Below are 21,813 nucleotides of genomic sequence, written 5' to 3' on the forward strand. Positions count from 1 at the left end.
TTTCACTCTACCTTTTTGCTTCTTCTGTTTTTTTCTTCGCTCAAAGTACATCGGAATGCAAGGGGCGGAAAACAGACGATGAGGCGGGTTGGGTAGCAGAAATTATTTTTAGCCCACATGACGAGAATTGTTTAACTAATGAAAAAAAAAAAAAAAACGTCTTATGTAATATCCTGATTCGAAAAACAAAAATTCACGAGAAAAGAATCACCAATATGTACAATATAGGATCACGGGGCAAAGAAAAAAAAAAGATACAATTCGTCATTGTTAACTAATGCTCTTAAACAATACGTAGTTTCTCTTCCGTTTCACGTGTTACACTTATTCCAAAACTGTCGCAAGTAGGAATTTCATTTCGCCCCGGAGCACGGTGTTTCTTGTATCTGTTTTTATCGTCATATTACTCTGGGGGTTGAGTTTCGGGGGGCAAGAAATTAATACTCCTTCCGGGGAGAGGTATCTACGTGTACATGAGGAAGAAAAATGAATTCTCTTTATTTTGGAAAGCGGTTCGCCACGCATGCCTGTCGCCACGTTCATTGTAATGTCCCTTTCCTTTCCATATACGTTTGCTGCGATCCTCTGGAGTATTAATACGCTTGGAGGAATTTGGTTTGTTAAAATTGAGCGCGTGTAACGCGCAGACGGTATGGTTAACTTCATCATGCTACGTGTATATAGGTATACACGTAATACATACACTAAAACGACAGCATGCACGATATCGCATCAGTAGGTCTCTTTGGTTCTCGAAAAACGAACCATCAACGTCAAAACTTGATGAAGAACAACCGCTCCGAACTTGACGGTTTATCTCTGTTATGTTGGGCTCTATCTTATTGCTGCAGTGAACTACATTAGAATTGTGGACTTCAAATTGTATTATTCGCACACATATAGTAGGATAAATTATACGGTGCAATTCCAGACAGCGAACGATTAAATTACGTAATGCCTCGTATAGGTGTTTAGAATCTGTGGAACTTGTAATGGGTATCAGGAGATTTGTTCAAAAAACGCTTGTGCTTTCGCCACATCGAGCCCAGACGAGCTTAGCGTGTGCGAACCGCATGCACTTATTCCAAACACATCGTGTTTACTTGGATTTGGTGAGAATTTGAGGACAATAAAATAGTTACTCTTAGGAAATCAGGAGTCAAAAAGTTGTCTGTTCATTTCAAACAGTAAAAACTATTGCGAACGTTTCAACAGGACTGGAAAAATTTATATTCATCCAAAGAGTAAGCACCGTCGTATCACAACCGGTATGTATATATGTATACATATGTAGGATGTCGATGTAACGGAGATACCGAGGACAGGGATAAATAGAGTGATAATAAAATCGAGATATCTATGCACACTTGATACCCCATATCAAAACCCACCCCTTCCATACTAATTCTAACTTCAGGGCATGTAAAATACTACGAATGCTCGAAGTGGTTGAGCAATAAGGGGGTTGGTGGTTGTCCGACGGTGACGGTGACGGTGACGATAGTGGAGAGGGTTGGGGGTGGTTTGCGATGGTAAAGGGGGGGTGGGGGTTATCACAGTAGGATACGCATGCCCGTGCCTCAGTGGAGCGCGCGACTTCGTACCGAGAGCAACAGCCCAACTTTTGTTAGGTGTTCAACTTTGATTAAAGTTTGGGTACAGCCGCACGCTGGCGTTGCGCTTCGTAAGGTGATTTGAATTTATTTTTCCAAGATAAAAAAAAAAGAAAAAAGAGCAAATTGAAATATATATCTATATAATAAAAAGGAATATAAAAAACTGTACACCTACCCCTCGGCGCTCGTACACGGTCCTTTTTTTTCGAATTTTTTCTTTCTGGCATCTGATTTTTCATTTTGATCAAATTTTGGTACACTGCAAGGTACTGCAGGTGATTTAAATCGATGATTTTTGTCGGATGATGTTTCGTATCGGCCAGTTGTGGATAGTCGAATACATACATACGATTATGGTTGTTGCGAGGGTTCAATGAATACGTAGGGGTGTAGATTTGATTTTTTTTTTGTCAGTTTTCTTTACGGAAGTAATCGGAGATGGAGTATAATATTTATCGATAGCTGGATGTTTTGAGTTTGAATTTTTTTTTGGACAAAGTACGAGTGGGCCATCGTCAGAAAGAGCGAGGACAAAATTCGACATGATGAAGTTCAAAAAGCGTTTGAAACTGAATTCAATTACAGATTACAATAATATAAGGCTTTCATTGAACGTGCAGTGTTGATGGAAATTGTATTTGCCCGGATTTTATCGATCTTCCAATTCTTTCGTTGAATAATTTTCTCTAATCCCATCCAAGGTGGTGAAGAAGAAAAAAAAAAAAATTAAAAATAATTAAAAATTACATGATCGACGGGGTTGATGGAGAGAATGAAAATTAAAAAGCTCCGATTTTCACGAAGTGATTATAATCAAACGATTATCGGTAAAAAAATTTTTTGACTAAAATTGCGTGATGTTTGGTAATAATTAATTAGTGCAGTAGGTGTTTTTATTACTCCCCTTGTTCGTCGTTATTGTTTAGTGCGCTCGTTAGCGTTAAAAAAAAAAAAAAATTCAACGCTGAAAAAATTGTATTAAACAGAAAGATAAAAAAACATTTGTTCGTCACAGAGAGAGGTGTAATTTGTAAACCATCAAGTTATGCGATAAATGCTTGGAATTTGATCCCCATTATGTTGTGGTTTAATGAGAGTTTAGTGAAATTTAAAATTAAGTGATTAAATTAGCGATCCGTGCAACAAGTAAGGCTGGGCCGCCAGCCGGAGCAACAGAGCATCCGCTCCATCTCTTCTTCAGGTGGCCAAAGGGCACGGAAAAAGAGCGAAGAAGAGAAAAAGAGAAATAGATAAGGAAAGGGTAAATTCTTCCGATCACCTCCACGACCCAACTACTGATTCTGTTACACGAAATTCGTTTAAAAAGTGGCAAAGGCGAAGAAGAAACATCAAAAAGCAACTGAAAAAAAATGTCCAATTTTTACTGGAAACGCAACTGAAACTCCTGCTGCACTGCGGGGAGCGATTAAGCGACGCGGATTTGAGGTAAAAATGATATAATATAATCGCAAGCTCCTAGGAAATAATCTGGATAAATCTTCAAAATTTTTTCTCTTCTCTTCACTTTCGCATCGTATCGACGATGGAAAGATGTTTCTATTTTTTTGTTTCGTATCCACGTAAAAACCACGAATGTCACAAAATTTGGAGTACTCTCGTCGGGGTGCGTTAACACACGATACCTTGATGTTCTGTCAAATATTGTCATCCCCTAAATTTCACCGTATGCTCCCTCGATGGAGAAAGGAATTTTGACAAAATGAAAAAGAGAAAATAACTTATCTCCAATATCGGTAGTTGAAAAAAATAACCGAATTACCAAAAAAGGGGGTTGAAAAAAATGTCCTTTTTCCGGGCCACGTGCCCGTCGGTGGACCCATGTTTGTCAAAATATGCTAATCGACTTTGCGGTGTATCACGTGCCCCTAGCTTTTGCAAGTATATCGTCGAACGACCACCCCACCCCGTGATCCGGGTGCCGGGCGCCCTTTAAAATTCACTCATGAACGCAAATCGGCGTGCACTCCGCCGCAGCTACTGGCTGCTTCGAAGGAATTCCATTACGGATAGATTCTCTGCGTACAGGATATACGTCACACAGTGTACATAACGCAGATTATATTATGGGGTGTTCGCATCCCCTCTTCAGAAGTGTATCACAAGTGAATCGACCCTACACAGGTATATACGGTCACGTGCTGTTGCACTTGCGGTGATGATGTACGATATGATACGCGAGGACTCTATATTTGAAGTGTTTGCCATCGCCTTGAAGCTGCAGTACTTTCATTTTTTCCTTCTCCCTTTTATTTCTCTCTTTAATTTTTTTCTTTTTTTATTTCCCCTCTTCACCGGGTCAAAGACTAAACCTCCAACTCGAGCACGTACCTACGTACATAATTATGCGATACGTGGATGTGCGGATATTATATAAACTTTAAATACACGCCATGACTCAGAAAGCGCAACATCCGAATTCCTCGTTTTCAAAACAAGACGGTCGTCGTCATACCGCGCCGGGGAGTAAACTCGCTCGAAAACTTATAGCGTACGACGAGAAGCTCGGGAATTCGAGTGGGACGTGCTTTTTTGAATAATTAAAAACATTTTCGGTATCTCGAGAAATTTCGAAAGATAATGATGAATAAGTGAGCAAAATTTATTCAGTCTAAGGTGGAGACATTTTTTTCCCCCTCAAAAATACTCTGCGTATATATTTTACTTTTGTGAAATGCGTTCGCTTGTACGGAATATTGTGTGTGTGTACAGGGTTCAGGCCAGGGGGTTGGCTAGATCATGAAATATGCAGGACATACGATACATACTATACACGCTATACTGTACGCATTCGTTTTTACTTCATTCGTTCTCCGGTCCGCCCGCGCCCGGCTCCGCGATTACCGAAATGTGTTTTATACGTAGGTACAAATTTTTTTCCCATTTTCTTCCCCTTACACGTTCTATTTCGTTTTCCTTTCCTATATACTTTTCGCAATGTCATTTTTATCGCGATATCGAGCAGGCATGTACTTCGTTGACGTATAAATTGCCGAAATTTTCGCGTTTTACCATCCCCTCTGTCGTTAGGGTAGCAAAAGAAAAAAAAAATCTAAAAATAGACCAAGATTTTTAGAAATTTACCTATGTACCTCGCGCAACGATAATTATAATTTGCCTCGCGTATTTCACACGGAAGGCTATGGAAACTATTAATCAGTTTTTGTTCGATACGAAGTAACGTACAATTCAAGTTGGAAAGTTTGATACGATTTAGTCGAGAACTACGTAATATAATAATTTTCTATGGTAATTGGATCGCTGGCAGATGCAGCTGCATGTTATCTTGCATTTGAAATATTCGCTGAACAAGGGTGATTGATTGTAAAATTTAATAAGGCATCTGTATGCGACCCGTGCACAAATTTTTCTACGTCAAAACTGCCGTATTGGTACATTGACTTGTTGGAGAGCGGTGTGGAGGGTGTTGCCAACAACGAGTGTGTGTGTTTACCTTCGTACGTACGGGATAGCCGGCGATTTATCGGGTTCGAGAACGATAATGACCGAGCAAAGTCACAGACACACGCCGCGTACAGGGTAGGGTGTAAACATACAACGCGACGCGGAGATACGCCTCTGTACCTATGTCTGACCGCGTTGTACTGAAATAAACCCTCTAGGAAATCGTTGACACGAGCTTCGCCAGTCTTTTTTCTCCATTTTTGAAATTTATTTTTAATTCAGATTTTCCATGCGTGCGTGTAACACCATGGTAAGTACGGGGAAACGCTATAAACTATAAATAAACTCGTCGTTGCCATAAATACGCGACCTAGCGTAAAAGCGTTGCTTCAATATATCGATCCTCTTTCTCTCGCTTTTTATCATATAGTCAGAATATGCATCCTTTGATATCATAACTGTTGCCGCATTGTAACTTATGCCCTTTCTGAAGAATTAACGTCGTTATTGTGTTCGAAATTACGCGGATCGTTCGCGTTGTATAGATTGAAAAGATACGATCATTTCTGATATATCACGCTTTCGCGATGTACGTTATTATAAAAAAAAAAAAAAAATTTCCCAAAAGGAATATGAAAATGAAGAGAACAAGTGAAACTGATAATATCTCGCATCGCTACAGTGTGCTGAGATACGTGTTATAACGTTACTACATCTTCTTACCCAACGAGAACACAATAATTTCTATAGAGAATTTTTTGTTCCTTCTCATCTCTTTGTACAGGCTTATGTAGATGGATATTATAGTATTGTGAATACGTGCACTGTGCGACATTTTCCTTTTTATCGTTTGGTCGCGTCCCCAGTGCGCCATTGTGCGCATCTTGGGTAATGTATAACGGTATACGTACGTTGTACCTATTTAATCGGTATGGGACAGAGGGTGTACGGTTTCTCGTTCTCTTCGTGTGTTTTATTCGAATAAATTAACGCTATTTTAATTTTCAGGGTCCGACGATGAGGATTAGGACGACGATCGTGATGACGGTAACAATGGCGTGATCGCGATCGCGTTCCTCGCTGATAGAAGACGGGTTTTTCTTTCGGACGATGATCATCAGCGTGCGGGCAGTACTGAGATGACCGCGGGGCGACCGTTACGGCTTCTGCTGATCAACGCCATCTTATTATCGAAGATAATTCTTCTAGTGCTACAAGGAAACACTGCCAACACCAACCTGAGAAATTTACAACAATGCCGAGCACCACGCCCACGCCCTTTCCACAAGGTATTATCAATCACGAGTCCGTCCGTTGGGTGATTCCGGGGGGATGATGACCTGCCACGGGGAGAGACGATACCGAGGGTATTTTCAGAGCGATAAATTATACAAAACGATTCTCTTAAAACTTGAGCTTTATTGCTCGGCAAATTTTCATCATTGGTCATCTCTCCTTGTCGGTCATCCCCCGTGGAATTACCCTGTATCTGTATCGGAAGAAAAGGAGAGAAAAGAAACATCGCTTTTGGAAGAGAAAAATATCACACACACCTGTACTTCGTATCGACTGTGCTTTGTCCCGTTCCGATATCGGATGAAAATATTGAACGCGTATTGAAAAAAATGCTGAACCACGTAATGGCGCGACGCGACGATCGAATGGCAGCTGATAATTAAGTGCTCGTATAGTGTTCGCGTGTCGAGTCCGTACGCTCCATATATATCCATAGCCACGGTATTTTCTGGTTTCTCATTAGTGACGCCGAGGTTGAATGAGACCAGAAAATTGTGGATGTTATAGAAAAAGAACCATTCGTCTGTGCGCGTTGCTTATAGCCAGGCCGATGCGTATTATATCCTCTGAAAATCTCGGGAGGACATTATACGACCGCGAATAGCACGCGGGAGAATTTATTAATTCGGTATTCTCAATTTATTTAGTCGGATGAAAATCACGACGCACGCGATGAATCTGGTAAGCGAAGATCAGAAAAAAAAATCGAAAAATATGAACCAAACTGAGGGGGTGGAGAGGGGAAAAAAAAAAAAAATCCGCTAGCCTGAATTCACCTGCGAAACGGCTATTTTTAAGTAAATTTGTTTATACAGGCTCACCCTGAACCGAACGTAATACGTTACTTGGACAGCTCACGTGTTTGTTTAACTTGGAAAACTCTTTAGAGAATTTTACACGGCGTAGGTCATCGAAACTGCTGGTCATGCCGATGGTGTTCGGCACGTTTTAGATTTATTATAAATACACGTGGCGTAAGGAATATTGGAAGGGGGGGTTGGGGAGGTCGAGCCTTAATTATAATAAATATAGATTAACACCTTGAAAATTTGAAAACAAGAGGACGCATGGTAGCAATTTGAAGATACGTCGTTTCTTTCGCGGATCCTTCAGCCTGTTGCGTGACCGGATGTTTCTCCCGCAACTTCGCGGCATCTTTTTCTCGGATGTTGCACTCTTTGGCGTTTCCGCCACCGCCGCCGCGTTTCGTTGACTGACGCTTGTTGCTCGTCTGGAATTGACAGCTCGCCATCTTTTCTGGTCTAAAAATTGCCTTCCTCGGTCGATCCCCCGGTTTTCAATAAAATTCCACCAACCAGCACGCGACCGCTAAACCGCTGCATAAAATATTCGACGAATCCGGAAAAGAAAGGGAATAACGGATATAAAAATCTGATGTCGATCGACTCTTGTGATGATTCGCGATCGTTTTATCCACCTGTCGTTATATTTCAGAGTAACTCTTGGCGTCTACATAACTCCGCCGTATATTCAAATCCAATTGAGATTTACCGGTCATGAGCCGCGCAGTAACTCTGGAAGATTAGAATATACGTAGTGCAATATCGGTACGAAATTTCCAGGTAACTCGCCTACCTTATATACGTATATCTATCCAGACATATAGGTATCTAATAGATACCTAGGATATCCACGTGTGGTATATATGTGTATCTGTTCAATTTAACCTGCAGTGTATTATATGTATGTACAGTCGGCGTCATACATCCATCCCTTTCAGTTTTGGAAAGTCAATTCCGCCGGATATGTAATATTATATCCCACGTAATATTAAATCTCTCGATGCGAAACGCGTGCTACGCGTACCCATCCATCAGAGCTACGATGTACCATCTATATATTTCTCCCCAATTGATGAGAAATTTAATTAACTTCACGTAAGAAGCTAAGGTATCAATTTCCGTTCAAATTCTAGCTCTATTTTATCTTCTCTGTTCTCTCTGTTTTCTCACCACTTTTCCCTAACGCTCAATCGAACATCCCAGTGACCGAATCTTCTGGTTTTTCTTACTCTTCTTCTTCTTTTTCATTCTTGCTCATGTTCCGTAGCTACCGTTATCGAAGGTCAAAGGTGTAGATGTCGGTATGCAGTTAGGTAAGCGGCTATGCATCGAGTCTCGATTACAGAGGTTGATCGTCTCTTGAATAATCAAAGGCGAAGCCTTTCCAAAAAATACGTATAACGTTTCCGTTTGCGGAGGGACATCGGCCGGTTCCAAGGGGTTTGTCGTCATGTACGATACGCGTTTACCTCCACGCAAAAAAGTCTTTCGGAGAACTCGAAAGTCTGAATAGAAGTGGAAACGGACTTTGAATCGCGTTTGAAACTCCGGAATATTGAATGGTGTATGCCCAGATCTCGTGCGGAACGTTATTAAATCGGTGAATCCCTTCTTGACCCGGCGACGTTTGACGGATATTTATACATACATGGGTATAAACTTATTGATATAAGTATATATACGTGCATATAAATATACGTGTGTGTACATATTTTCCAGCCGCTGCAGGCACCTCAGATATGAAAGAAAAGATCCGGGGTACGGGTACGGTATTGTTCCGCGAAACACAATGCACTTTACAAATGCATTCCTATATTTCCTACGTCGCCATCCCGCCTACCCTTTACCCACTTCTACCTTCGTTCCGCGCTATTTTATATCATATTCGATATATTTCCCGATTTTCTTCCTGTTTCTTCCTTTTTCTGCTTCTCGTAAATTTATTTTATCATCAATTTTTATATATACGTATACGTATAGATTTTTTTTTCTTTTTCTTTTTTTTATCTCATTGAACGTATGCACCTGTCCGTCAATGTACCGAAATTTCGGAGAACGTGTGGAGCCTGCTTCGTTACGTGTGTTACGTACCAAAATCTGCGGTTTTCAATTCCGACCGATCGCGACCAGGTATTTAAATATGCATATGGATGCGAATAACATGTTACCTCGTTTCATTCTATTTCCGTTGCATGCACCTGCAACTATCATATATTGGCGGTGTACGAGGCATTTCTTTTTTTCTTTTTTTTTTTATCATCGTTATTAATATTATTATTATTTTTATCCTGGGTCACGGCTATTACTCATACCTCGCGTAGTTTAAATTTTTGAAAAAAGAGGAAGAAGAAAAATCCATCCCGGTGTTCGTACCGATCGTTTCCTTTTTGTTGTCTCGTTTTTTTTTTTTTTTTTTTTTCTTTCTTTCTAATCTTTCTTTTTTCGTTCGCTTCTTTTTTTGCGGCTTATGGGGACGTAGCACACTGTACAGGGTGAATTGTTCGGGCACGTCTGCAGGTCGTGTAATTTCACGTTCGATTTTTATTCTCTTTACATTTTTCTGCTTTTTTTGTCTCTTGGTTTTTTTTTCTTTCACCTTTTTTTTTATTTCATCTCTTTATCTTCAAAGGGTTCGCCGGAGTACTGCTTGAAGTAACGATCGTTGAAAACGTGTAATCGATACCCCAAGCTCGCTCGTTGAGTTTTCGGGACACGAATTCATCCCATTGTGTATATATAGAAAGTTACAGATAATATTGCTAGCGTCAAACTGTCACGCGCGCACCCTTTATTATTTTCGTCTAGATGTTATATATGTATGTACTCGTATTCCCTCAAGTTTTATACAGGTTGGTGGGATAAGGTGTAGGTATAACGTGAGCCAGTTTTTATACACTCCTTATTACTAGCTGCTAGATAATTAATTGATTTGATTTTTTAGACCGATCGAACTCCGAGCTACGCCCGGATTGAATTTAATTTATATTCCTACTGCAATTAAACTCGATGATGTTTTCACGGTGTTAAATCAAGTTGCGAGCTCAACAACGGTTTGGCTCGTTGCCATTTAACTCGGTAATTTTGTAAATGCTATCCGTATATACACGTACCCCGCCGTTTATATGATACGGTATCGGCGGTGTCCTAAAAAATTTTGCAATGAAAATTTTTTTTATATCGCTTTTCAATTTTGGCAAAGCTCCGTTTTCTCGGATATACCCTACCTGCGGTTAGTCATTCCGACGTTACGTGAATATATTTGGATTCTCCAGCTCTCGGAATACATCGGAATAAGGTCGTACCGACAATTTTAAGTTTTCTTCCCCGGAAAACCGAAAAAAATCTCGAGAAAATCGATGCGATGCCGCCTCTTGTCCTGGAGCGATAATTGCAACGTCCTCTTCTTTCCAACGATATCTACCTTTACTTGTTCGCTACTTCTTTTTCTTCGAATAATGTAATCTCCGCGCTCCTGCAGCGGCTGCGTTATACCGTCGTACACGGATAAAAACGCGAGTTTTGGAACTGGGTACGTAGTACGATATCGTTGGTACTTTAGGAGTAGCTGCCGCGGAGACAGACTAGACAATTCGGCTGGGTTACGAGCAGCGGCGTATCGGACCCCATAAATCCGTGGGAAAATATTCAATAGAACGAACGAGCAATTCGGAAGTTATATCCCTACCGGTGTACGTTTTTCTCTCTCTCTCTTTTTTTTTCCTCTGTACGCGATTTTCTTCGTTCATGTTTTGCCGGTATGCGCGATATTTTGAAACGAAAATTTATCAGTCGAATGAAAAATTTCACCCTCATAGTTTCCAGAGAAATAAATAAAAAATTCAGAGGATTAGTTCGCGAGTTTCTAGCTTTTATTGGTATTCTTGAATACGTCGGTTTTTTTTTTGTATATTTTTTTTTCGTTTGTCACCATGTCACGTATTACAAAAGCTTTTTATTCCCTCATTTTACGCCCTGTAATACCGTACGGTTTTCTATAGCCATGAATTATTTAAGGCTCGTCAATTTTCAGCGCTCTAAAAGTTGCTGCAACGCGTACGAGGTACTATCTCTCTTTCTTTTCCACCATCCGAGGTGTGTTACGTGTTATTTTCCGTGTCCCGTACCTCCGCCGTGATAACTATACATACGAAAGCTCGCGAAACTTCGGCACAAGCTGGTTGAATATTTGCAATTTTTACGCAAATCTTACGTTCCTTCGGATACATTAACGTCAACGCTAACTTTATACGTATTTCATGTATAATGCATCCCCTCGAAAGGTACCCGCGCCGTCCAAATATCCTCAAGGCAAAATATCCTTCGGACAAAACGTCCTTTGGCGGATATCTCGTATTTGCGAAGTAGTTAAGCTTCGACGTTTCGATGTGCTCGGCGAATTTTTCGCTACGTATGGGTGCCCGCCCTTCAGGGGATTTCGCTAATCTTATTTCAACTGTATTTGATCTTTTCTACCGAATGTATAACGTCGGTGTTCCTAATCCTTGAATTACTATGTTACCTAGAGCCTCCTTTCTCTTAATTAATTTTTGAAAATTTCATCAAACGTTTAGCGAGCGGGCCAACACAGGGCGGGGATTATAATAAAGATGCGCGAACCAGCGTAAGCGCGGGCATGAGATAGCTATGTGTAAAGTACGTCTGGAGGGAAAACTTTCAGATGGAAAATTCAATAGCGAAACACTATACAACGCGGTGTTTTCTTAAGGCCTGAAATTTCGCCGGCTCTGTTGTCAGCTGAAACGCCCGCGTTATTCACCCGCAATCCATACCGTACACGAGGTGGAAAAGGGGGATTTCCTCGCTAACCCGACACATTCCAAATTTCTGTTCGTCCATTTTGAACTCCGGTATTGCGTTACGCGTTACTTTTCACTCCTGCGCGGAAAAACGAAGTGGACAATGAAAATGTGACGTCGGCGGAGTTCGATAATCGGATATAGAACGGTGTAGCAGTTCAATTTCGATTTTGATCCGATGCCTTATCATTTGTGGAGGGGGTGAACACTGTAAACACAACTGGCGTGTTGCTGGTTCCACACGAGGAGATTAATTTGTTGTTAGGATTACGAGCGTTGGGTCGGTTACGGCCGTTCAGTCTTATTCGAGACACCGATGGTGCCTCGTAGTCGGTGTTTCGGTAAAATTAACTGCGTGTCCGTTGTTTTTGGTTCTCATTTTTTTTACAATTACTTATCATCGGTGCACGTGCACGTGCGGAGCGTGCTTGTGTAAAGTCATCAGTTTTTTCCGCAAGCACAGCCATGGCTCGCCACTTTTCGGATTTCATTGTTCGAGCGACCAGCTCTGAAACGGACGCTGTGCAAAAGAGAGGATTATGACGTGACGTCTGTTTGAGGTATGGCCAGCGTTCCGTTAAATAATTCAAAAACTTCACGTGTGTACCGATCATCGATCGGTTGTACAAAATACACCGGCAGCTCTCGCGATTCCTTTTTTCTGACCTCGAGGCCGATATACGTACATTGGTATAATAATAACCACGCCGTTCCGTCAGCGAACCTGCGGCGAGCTTTTTTTTTTTTTATCTCTTCTTTACTTTTCTTCTTACTTTCCTCCCTCCCTCCCTCCCTTCCATTTCTGGGCACTACTTTATCGTGTATTCAAATGGTTCCTTTTTTTTGTTTTTTGTTTCTTAATTTCTTTTCTTACATTTCTCTGTCTGCATTTGCGAGCTTTTTTGCTTACGGTACCGCCAGCTACTGCCACTGCTGTGCTTTTACTGGGCGACCTCGGGCATTTTTCAGCGGAAGACAAACAACGGCTAATTTTTCCAGCTACTTTTCGATCCGGAAGTATTTTTTCTATTTCCAGAAGACATGCAAATTGTAGAATACCGGTGATACGCCTTCGCCCGATCGTTGAAAAATCGAAGCTTTTTCTACTCGCGGAAATTGTCTAATGGAGCTACAACGTATATTAATTTCCAATTTCATCTATACTGCGTTACAATATCAATTACGCCGTACGCCGTATATCGTCGGTGAAGGTGCTGAGCGTATGCCGAGCGAGATCCGTTAGCGGCGATAAGAAGTGCGGTAGTGATTTTCAACTAAACTGAAATTTTGCTCCAAGGCGTCGTTTCTAAACTGATTACGACAGGGGCAGGGGGTGAAGGGAAAAGGGAAAGGGTTGGGATATCTTCGCGGGGGATGATGGTGTGGAAATCACCTTTTGCTCTACCTTATCGTCGTAGTCACGTATAACAGGGAAGACCCTTTACCTAATGATTCCTTCTATACATATACACGATCCTCTCGAAGGCTATAATACCGCGCTCTTTTTCCTTCACATGCCTTTTTTTTTTTTTTCACACAGCTCTTTCGCGCCCTTTCGCTCGCGCCCCTTCAACTCGACGCGACGTCACGTGCGATCTTACACTCGTTTCCTATCTGCTCATCCGTCGAAAATAATTTACAGCGTCATCCAAACCAGATAAAATGTCTAATTTATGATCCCACGAGCTGTAACTCATTTATTCTTAGTGTTACGTAATTTAAAGCTGAACGTTGTGCCTCGTAAGAAGAACTAGCGATTTTTGTTCTCTGCCTGCAAGGGATCGCGTAGGATTCTACCGGAGAAAAGTTGCCGCTAATATTTTTGGATTCGTGCCTTCAGCAGTTTTGTTCCACCTACTCTCCTTTCCCCGCTCGTTTATCTTTCGAAAATCAGGACTCCGCATAAGATTTTCTCACCGCGGCTTTCGAAAATCCGCACAACCGCAAGGCAAATACCCATTTTTATCACTCTCTCTACACTTTTCCCTCTCAGAACTGACGATATTCTTATTCTTATCCTTTGCCCCCGCAATTCTCAGCGGTATTATCCCTGTGATTTTTTTGAAAAATAACTCGAGAACTTGATCGCTCGTTACTCTGCATCTATAACACCGCATTTCACTATTCTTTTTTCCTATTCTTGCGGCGGTAATTTCTTCCACTCCAGTACCTACCCATACGTCATGGAATACCATCCCCTTTCTGCTATATCGAACTCTTCGAACTTTGAAAGACCATCTTCGAAATTATGGCAATTCTTTTTCTTCTGCATTATACATATGACCTTCATTTTACCCGCTGGTTTAGTCACGAATTGCCGAGTGGCGAGCGGAATGTTGAGAGAAAAAAAGAGAGAATTTATGTTTTTATTGTTCTCCAAAAAGCTTTGTACGAAATTCGCAACGCGAATAACATAATACGGTTAAAATTGAAACGGGTATGTGTGCTAGTATTGTTATCGGAGTGAAGAAAAAAAAATTTTTTATTATTCAAAAGTTATTTCGGTGTGCGAAATGCGACGTCGGAACTTTTTATTTCGCTTTTTTATTTTTACATAAATTGTACGGCGTGAGCGAGATAAAAAATCTACATATATATTCTCTTTTAAAAAAAGCACGTTTTAAAAGTAGACGAAATTCGAAAGCGTACAATAAATTACGAAGTCTTGACCAACTCATTGTTCTGCGAAAATGTAAGTAACGGAATAAAATTAGAATTTCTAAAAAAACAAAAAAAAAAAAAATGTTACAAATATAGAAATTCGTTGCCGAGGAATACGGCGTACCCGAAAAGTCACCGCCACAACTCGTTGACGTATTCAATTTTCGGAATGGTTTATTTCTTTTTTTTTTTTCTTCCCCCGCTCGACCGCGCTGTACATAATTTAACTCGCCGGGGTCGGGAGAATTCCGCACGATGACCATTCCAGCAGGTAATTTCTCTGGAGGTTCTAATTTGCAAAGTCGTGATTATATCTTTTTAACGAGGAATATTCAACTCGCGATTTCTTTATAGAATCTCGCGTCATCATCCCTCTATTCAGCCCATTCTTATCCCGGTTCCCAGAGGCACATGACCCGCAAGTTTATCCTCGAACTTTGTCTCTCGGGTTCTGTGGAAACACCAACCGAGCCGGCTGCATTATTATACTATTATAATATACCCTGTACCCTTGTAGGGGATAACTGGGTGAAAGTTAATTGGCAAATATTCCCGCTGTCTTGGAAGGATTTCATGCTCTACTCCTCGGGCTCCCCGCAAGTTCCTCATACAACTCCGCGGTAGCGAAAATTATATGGAAATGAAAAAAAAAAAAAAAGCTTCCAACGGCAACTTTTGTACTTATCTCACTCCGCGCGACCCTCGCGCGGCTGGTTTTCTTCCTTCAGAATTTTTTTCGGCTCGACTTGTGGTCTCTTTGGTCTCTGCGGCCAAGCGAAACGTAGCAAAGGCCGAGGTTAAAGCAAAGACGAAGGTGAATCACTTAACGTCCACCGTCTGAGGCGGGAGTTTCTTAAAAACCCTCTTCCCTCCGAAGGTTTTCCTTAATACCTACACCGCGCTCTATCTACACAATCGTGTCTCGAGTCACGTCCCCCTCGCACGCGCATGACCCCCGGAGTAAAATCATCCCTCTGCTCCTGATCGACCACCTTGAATATTCTTTACCTCTTATCTAATTTTCATTCTTCTCTGCGTTATTATCGCGGATGTCCGCGAAATTCAGTGTCCCGTATGTCCCCGTTATTATCATATCGTCGTAGCGAGAACGCGGGGGGGGTGATCCTTGTTAGTTAGGAATTAGCGAATTCGGTAAATTCCTCGGAATTATTGCGCCCGCCATCCGCGGGTCCTCAGGGATGTAGATTCCTCGGTTCCGTTCCAGAATTCCTGCGGAGACACGCAGTTGGTTACAAAGGGTCGTGATATCTCGTTTTCAGGAAAGGGGATGACGGGTTGAAAAAAAATTTCTATTCCATTGATACGAGTACCGATCGCAACCCTCGTCGGGATCGCTTCGCGGTGGGTCGTTTCAATGCCTGGAATGACGTATAATTGCGCGATTTCTGCGGTCGTTAGGGGAAAATTATGCAATATTGTCATCTGCGGTGCGGTTATGGTGGAGGTCTAGTCATTCGGTTGCATAAGTGACTAATGACTTACGAGCCTCGGTGGTTTGTCAATACGAAATGGTCGGTTAATTTCCGACTGTAAATTAATCATCATTAACGAGGTGCTTTCGTACACGCCGTTATGCCCCCCCCCCCCCCCCCCCCCCCCCCGCCCCCTCCCCTGTATACCGACCGAAAGCTAGCCATTTCATCTTCCAGCTCCAACCACTACAGCAATTTAAACTTCAACCCTTCCAAGCTAATAGTTTGCAGATGTGCGATTTATTGTCATAATACCGGCAATTATCCCGAAACTAATCAAGGATTTCTAATTAATTGTAAACTGAGAATCGTACGTGGCATCGCTGTGACGGTGACTTTTCATTTTTTGGCTGCTCTTGGAAGATCGTGTTTGAACGCACACAGTCAACGTTCGGCTAATGAATATTGCCCGCAGAAAGAAATGGGGGGAAAAAAACTTCAGTCGAGTCGTCGTATAAGTCTTTGACTAATTCCTCGGTCTGTGGAGGGGTTCGTTTAAAGTTTGTCAGCACTTCTCAATCCGCTTTACAAAGGTACTTACACCTTGTCCACCATCCCGAAAGCAACCCTCGCAAAATGATTCGAGCGAATTACGCTGCGTTCAAAGAACTTGAAAATTTTACTTAGTTTGGCGGTCGTGAATTTCGGCGAGGATCGAGATGAGATCGGGGGAGATACCATGAAATACGGAGAACAGTGTACAGGGGCGCGCGGTTTGTTGTGGTGCGTCACCTCTGCTCAGTCCCGAAGGTGACGTCTCACAACAAAGCGCTACGCTGCTTGCTACGCTGACTCCAGCAAAGCTCGGGTTCCCTCGTAGACCAAGAAATTCGAATATTTCGACCCATGCATGGATTGCGACGAATCACAGTGGGTCTACGACTGAAACCAATCGATATGTCTTATAATTTTGCTGCTCCCAACAGCGAATAATTGATGATCACTCGATCGATTGCATGAGTGAATGATTTTAGCTTTCAGATTTGGATTCCTGAGCTGATTATACGTGAGATTACCCTTGAGAAGAAAAAAAAAAATCGATTTTTAGGTCCAAAGTAAAGTAGTTTGAAAATTGATTGTATTACACTTTTCTTACGTATTTTGACCTCAGGAATCCGAATTTGGAAGAAAAATTGATCCATCTCTAAAATTCACCGAGTTATCGCCAATTTTCAGCTTTTTGGGGTCAAAAATAAAAAATTCATTTTTTAGTCTATCTTAATGTAATTCGAGCTCAGAAATCCGAATCCGAAGGAAAAATTGATCTATCTGCAAAAATGACCGAGTTATTCTCATTTTTTCGCATTTTTTTGCATAAATTTGAGGATATCTCGAAGGGAAAAAATCGTAGCTCAATTTTCTCAACGGATTCGTGTTCCTGAGGTCAAAATACATAAGAAAAGTGCCATACGATCAATTTTAAAAAATAAAAATTTTCGGCCAAAATTTGAGATTTTTCCAAGGGGTACCCCTTACGATTTTTTCAAATTTTGGCCGAAAATTTTTATTTTTTAAAATTGATCGTATGGCACTTTTCTTATGTATTTTGACCTCAGGAACACGAATCCGTTGAGAAAATTGAGGTACGATTTTTTCCCTTCGAGATATCCTCAAATTTATGCAAAAAAATGCGAAAAAATGAGAATAACTCGGTCATTTTTGCAGATAGATCAATTTTTCTTCCGGATTCAGATTTCTGAGCTCAAATTACGTTAAGATAGACTAAAAAATGAATTTTTTATTTTTGACCCCAAAAAGCTGAAAATTGGCGATAACTCGGTGAATCTTGGAGATAGGTCAATTTTTCTTTCAGATTCGGATTCCTGAGGTCAAAATACGTCAGAAAAGCATATTAAACCCAATTAAAAGAATGATTTATTTTTTGCTCAAAAATCGAATTTGTTTCTGGTTCTTCAAGAGTAATGTCACTCACAATCAGCGCAGGAATCCAAATCTGAAAGCCAAAATTCATGCAATCGAATCCGAATTCACTATATGAATTGATCCATCTATAAAATTGATCGAGTTATTACTAATTTTTCGCTTTTCGGAGCGGAAATATAAAGATACCTAGATGGGAAAAATTCGTAGACCGACGAAAAAAATTCTCAACATGCGTGTGGAATATAATGATGTGAAATGAAAGAAGGAGTTACGGGTCAAAAATTCAAATGACGAATGAAACGAAATGCCGGTGAGAGTTCAGGGTTGATACGGGTTCGGCCTCTCGAAGAACCCAAAAACTTTTCTCTCCCATTTTTTTTCGTTTCACAGCCTCTAAGCGTCGGGGCAGCATTAGGGGCGTCGAATTTCAGGATCCCAACCCCCGACTCCCCGCGTCTTTTTATACCAACCCCTCTTTGTTTTGTCGAAGACCGGGAAGCTGGACCGTGTTTTTGAAAAAAACGAGTCCTGTGAGAGCTGTAATTGGTTTTTGGTATTTCATGTAGTTACCAGATAATCGAGTAGTCTGGAATCGACGTAAAAATTTCGCGCGGTAGACGCGATATCGGTTTTGTAGTTCAACGTGTTTACTTACGGTGATTTATAGTCATGAGGTTGATTTTGGAACGAGATACAGCTATATCGCGAATGCGGGAACGACAGAGCTATGTAACTTCCTTCGCGTCGATATAAAAGTAAGATATTTTATCCATTTCGAATAGAATTCTTCCAGGTATACGTAGGTTACGTATGTATACGTATACCATAAAATACTTCTCGTCTGTTTTCGATTTCCGATTCGTGCACCTGTTTTATTCAACGAATCTCACTCGATCTCCCATTAGTCCCCTATATATAAAAGGAGCCGCGGAGCTCTCCATTTTCATCATTTCACTCGCCTCTCTCTCTCTCTCTCTCATCCTTCGTCGCGGTTATACGAATAAGAAGCGAACCGCGAAGTCCTTACAGAACGTTGAAAATATCGAATCCCGGAATCCCCGCACACCGATAGTAACTTACAGAGAGGAGCGAGTGAGAGAGGATCCGGGGGTTGCGCGCGAGTTGTGTTACGCCTCCTGAGAATCGGTGGGGTTTCTGGGGGGTTGAAAAGGGGGTTCGGAAGGGCGGGAGTGAAGCCAGTAGTAAATCAACAAGTAAGCCGGTGGGCCACCACTGCCGCCAGAAACGACGTCTCGTCTTCATCCCCCTCATCCCCGGGGACCTCTCAGACCTCATTTCTCTCCCTTACACGGTACACATAGTATTATATACCCCAAAACACATATATACACTCTGCCCCCTGTACGGCGCGAGTCGCTATCCGATTCGAGACATTTTTTTCTATCTCTTCGCATAAATAAAGTATGGAATGAAAATTACCTTGTAAAAATACCAGTCGATCGGCTCGATCGAAGAAACGGCGCGGGTCTTCTCTCTCGCCCCTGAAATCGTCGATATACCGAATCGCCGTCTCTTGGGTAATAAAATTATCCAACTGTCCATCTGCATTTTGATGTATATATACATATATTTATTTATTTTTTTGGTACATCGGTACACATCGACTGGATCGTATTTCGTAAGGTGCTTTGATCCAGGTCGCGTTTCCTGAGAGGGTATAATTAGGTACGCTATTGAAATGAGGGGAAAATAGGGTGCTTTCTCGGCTTAGCTGTGGGTACCTTTCGTCGGCTACGTTTGTGACCTTTGTCTGAGCGGCGTAGGTCGCGTCAGAAGTCGCTGAGATATTATCGGAAACAATTTCGATGTTTTACTTTTATTTCTGTCCATAGTGATCACTCGATTAAATCGAGCCACTTAAATCGCTAAAATTAGACTCTCCCTCACCGTCGACGAGTCGACGCCATTTATAGGCGGAGGGTGGGGAATATTTGACATTCGGCAGCGGACCGTTATTCCTCCTTTTTTTTTACCGCCGTACGATCGAACCGAAACTGGAATCGATTTATTGAAAAACGAATTAGTCCCCCGATGCTGATGTAACCGAATAACCCAGTCACCCGTCCGCTAATATGTTGATCGGCTAGACATACAACGTGCCAGCGCGATCGTTACGCAATACATCCCCGTTTTTCACCTCGTTTTTACAGCTTTTATTTTATTTATTCATCTTTTTTTTTTTCTTTTTATTTTTTTTCCCTTCAATTCGCGGCCTTTTTTCTCTTTTCGTTTTTTTTCCGTTAATTTAGAACCGTAACGTACCTACATCGCCGCCGTGCGCACCGTTGCATTCGATCATTCAATTATTCGATTCAGTTACTCGTACCGATCGATGCGATGCCGTTGCTAGTTTTACATTCGATAAACAACATTTGAAGCATGCCATTTGAAAAACCGCAGTCCCGGTGGATTCCCGTGTCCTTTTTTCACCGCACCGAATAAGGGTTATTATTGTCGATTGCGATTGAATAGATTCCATGGTTGTTGACTGATTGTGAATCTGAAGAAAATCGTCGTTTCCGCGTTTGTGAAAGTGGGTAGTCGATAGTCAGTATACGTCAAATTATGTATTCTTATCAAATGTAATTCGATAAGAAAGAATTTTATTTGCGACTCGATTTCATCTCGTAGCGTAAGTAATTCGCTTTCTGAGATGCTCCATTCCTGATTTTAACGTTCATTTTTATTATTCGTTTCGTATTATTACTCGAATCCGGTACAAAGCAGATAACATTTAACGTGACGTGTATCTACCCTCTGGAGATGGAGCTTGCGGAAGCTCGCTCTGAATCTTCCGGAAAACGTCCAAGAATTTTTCATCGTATCTGTGCACTAATGTCGTTTATCAATTATGTGTTTCAGGTAAGAAACATTACTGAGGATATTAGCTGCGATTAATTATATAGATATGGGGATGTGGAGGTGAGGATTCTTCGGAACGATGATTTGACAGAACCCTCTACGCATCGGTATGTATTCAGATTTCTCATCGTCTTTGAAGTTTTATCAAAAGGCTAAACTCTGATAAAGCACGAAAAGTTCAATGTTTGTCGATCGTTTAATCAGAGATCGTTCAATTCGGAAGACGTCCGAATGCTCTTATTCTATTCTTCTTCCCTCCTCGTAACAATTTTCTCCAACGAGACGAAAATCGACTAGTTTTAATTTTCGATCGCAAAAAATTCGGGGCTCGATCATGCCCCGTAATTTATTCATTGGTTTTTATAAAGTATGTATATGAAATGGGAGCGAACGAAAAAAAAAAAAAAACTTTAATTTCGTTCGTTTGAACAATTCATTCCGTTGATAATAATCCTCTTATAAAATGGCATTCTCCCCTTATCCAGACAAAAATCTGGATCGACTATTTTATCGACCGGAAATTAGTTTCCCTTTTTCCGCGTAATCTTTCGCCCCCCCCGCGTAACCCTGGGAATTGGGTTTATAGGTATACACACAGGAGGCCCGGTTGCGAGGAAAGTAAGAAAGAGTCGGCTTGTTTCCGAACGCCTTTTCAAATTTACCACGAGATGTAATCGAATTTCACGGCTAGGGTCTCGCACCTCTACGTGTTTCGCGATTGGACCTTCTGCGTAAGCCAATCTTATTCTCACCCCTTCGTACAACAATCCTGCGCATTTCGGTTTATCCGTGTACCATGAACCTCGTGAGAGAACCGAGTCTCGGTTTTGCAAACGTTGAAATATTTGTATAAAATAAAATCGGAGTACAACACTCGATCGCATTTCTAAAAATCCGTAGTTCGTTCGTCACGTTCCGGCTATGAACGGATCGCTGC

General features: G+C 41.4%; 1 protein-coding gene across 3 annotated transcripts in view; it reads left to right on the forward strand.

The window, feature by feature from the left end:
• Positions 1–1,597: 1,597 nt before the first annotated feature.
• The window catches only part of LOC105692926, an 88,716-nt gene continuing 68,500 nt past the window's right edge, over positions 1,598–21,813 (forward strand). For 2 of the 3 annotated variants that reach the window (XM_048655804.1, XM_048655802.1), the window contains exon 1: positions 12,232–12,515. The gene's annotated coding sequence lies outside the window, so the exon portion shown is untranslated. Of the gene's footprint in view, positions 3,063–6,047; positions 6,329–12,231; positions 12,516–21,813 lie in introns of those variants that run through there. The other variant, XM_048655801.1, reaches the window with a different exon arrangement.

This window comes from Athalia rosae, chromosome 5, assembly GCF_917208135.1.
Source record: "Athalia rosae chromosome 5, iyAthRosa1.1, whole genome shotgun sequence".
Taxonomy (NCBI): Eukaryota; Metazoa; Arthropoda; class Insecta; order Hymenoptera; family Athaliidae; genus Athalia; species Athalia rosae.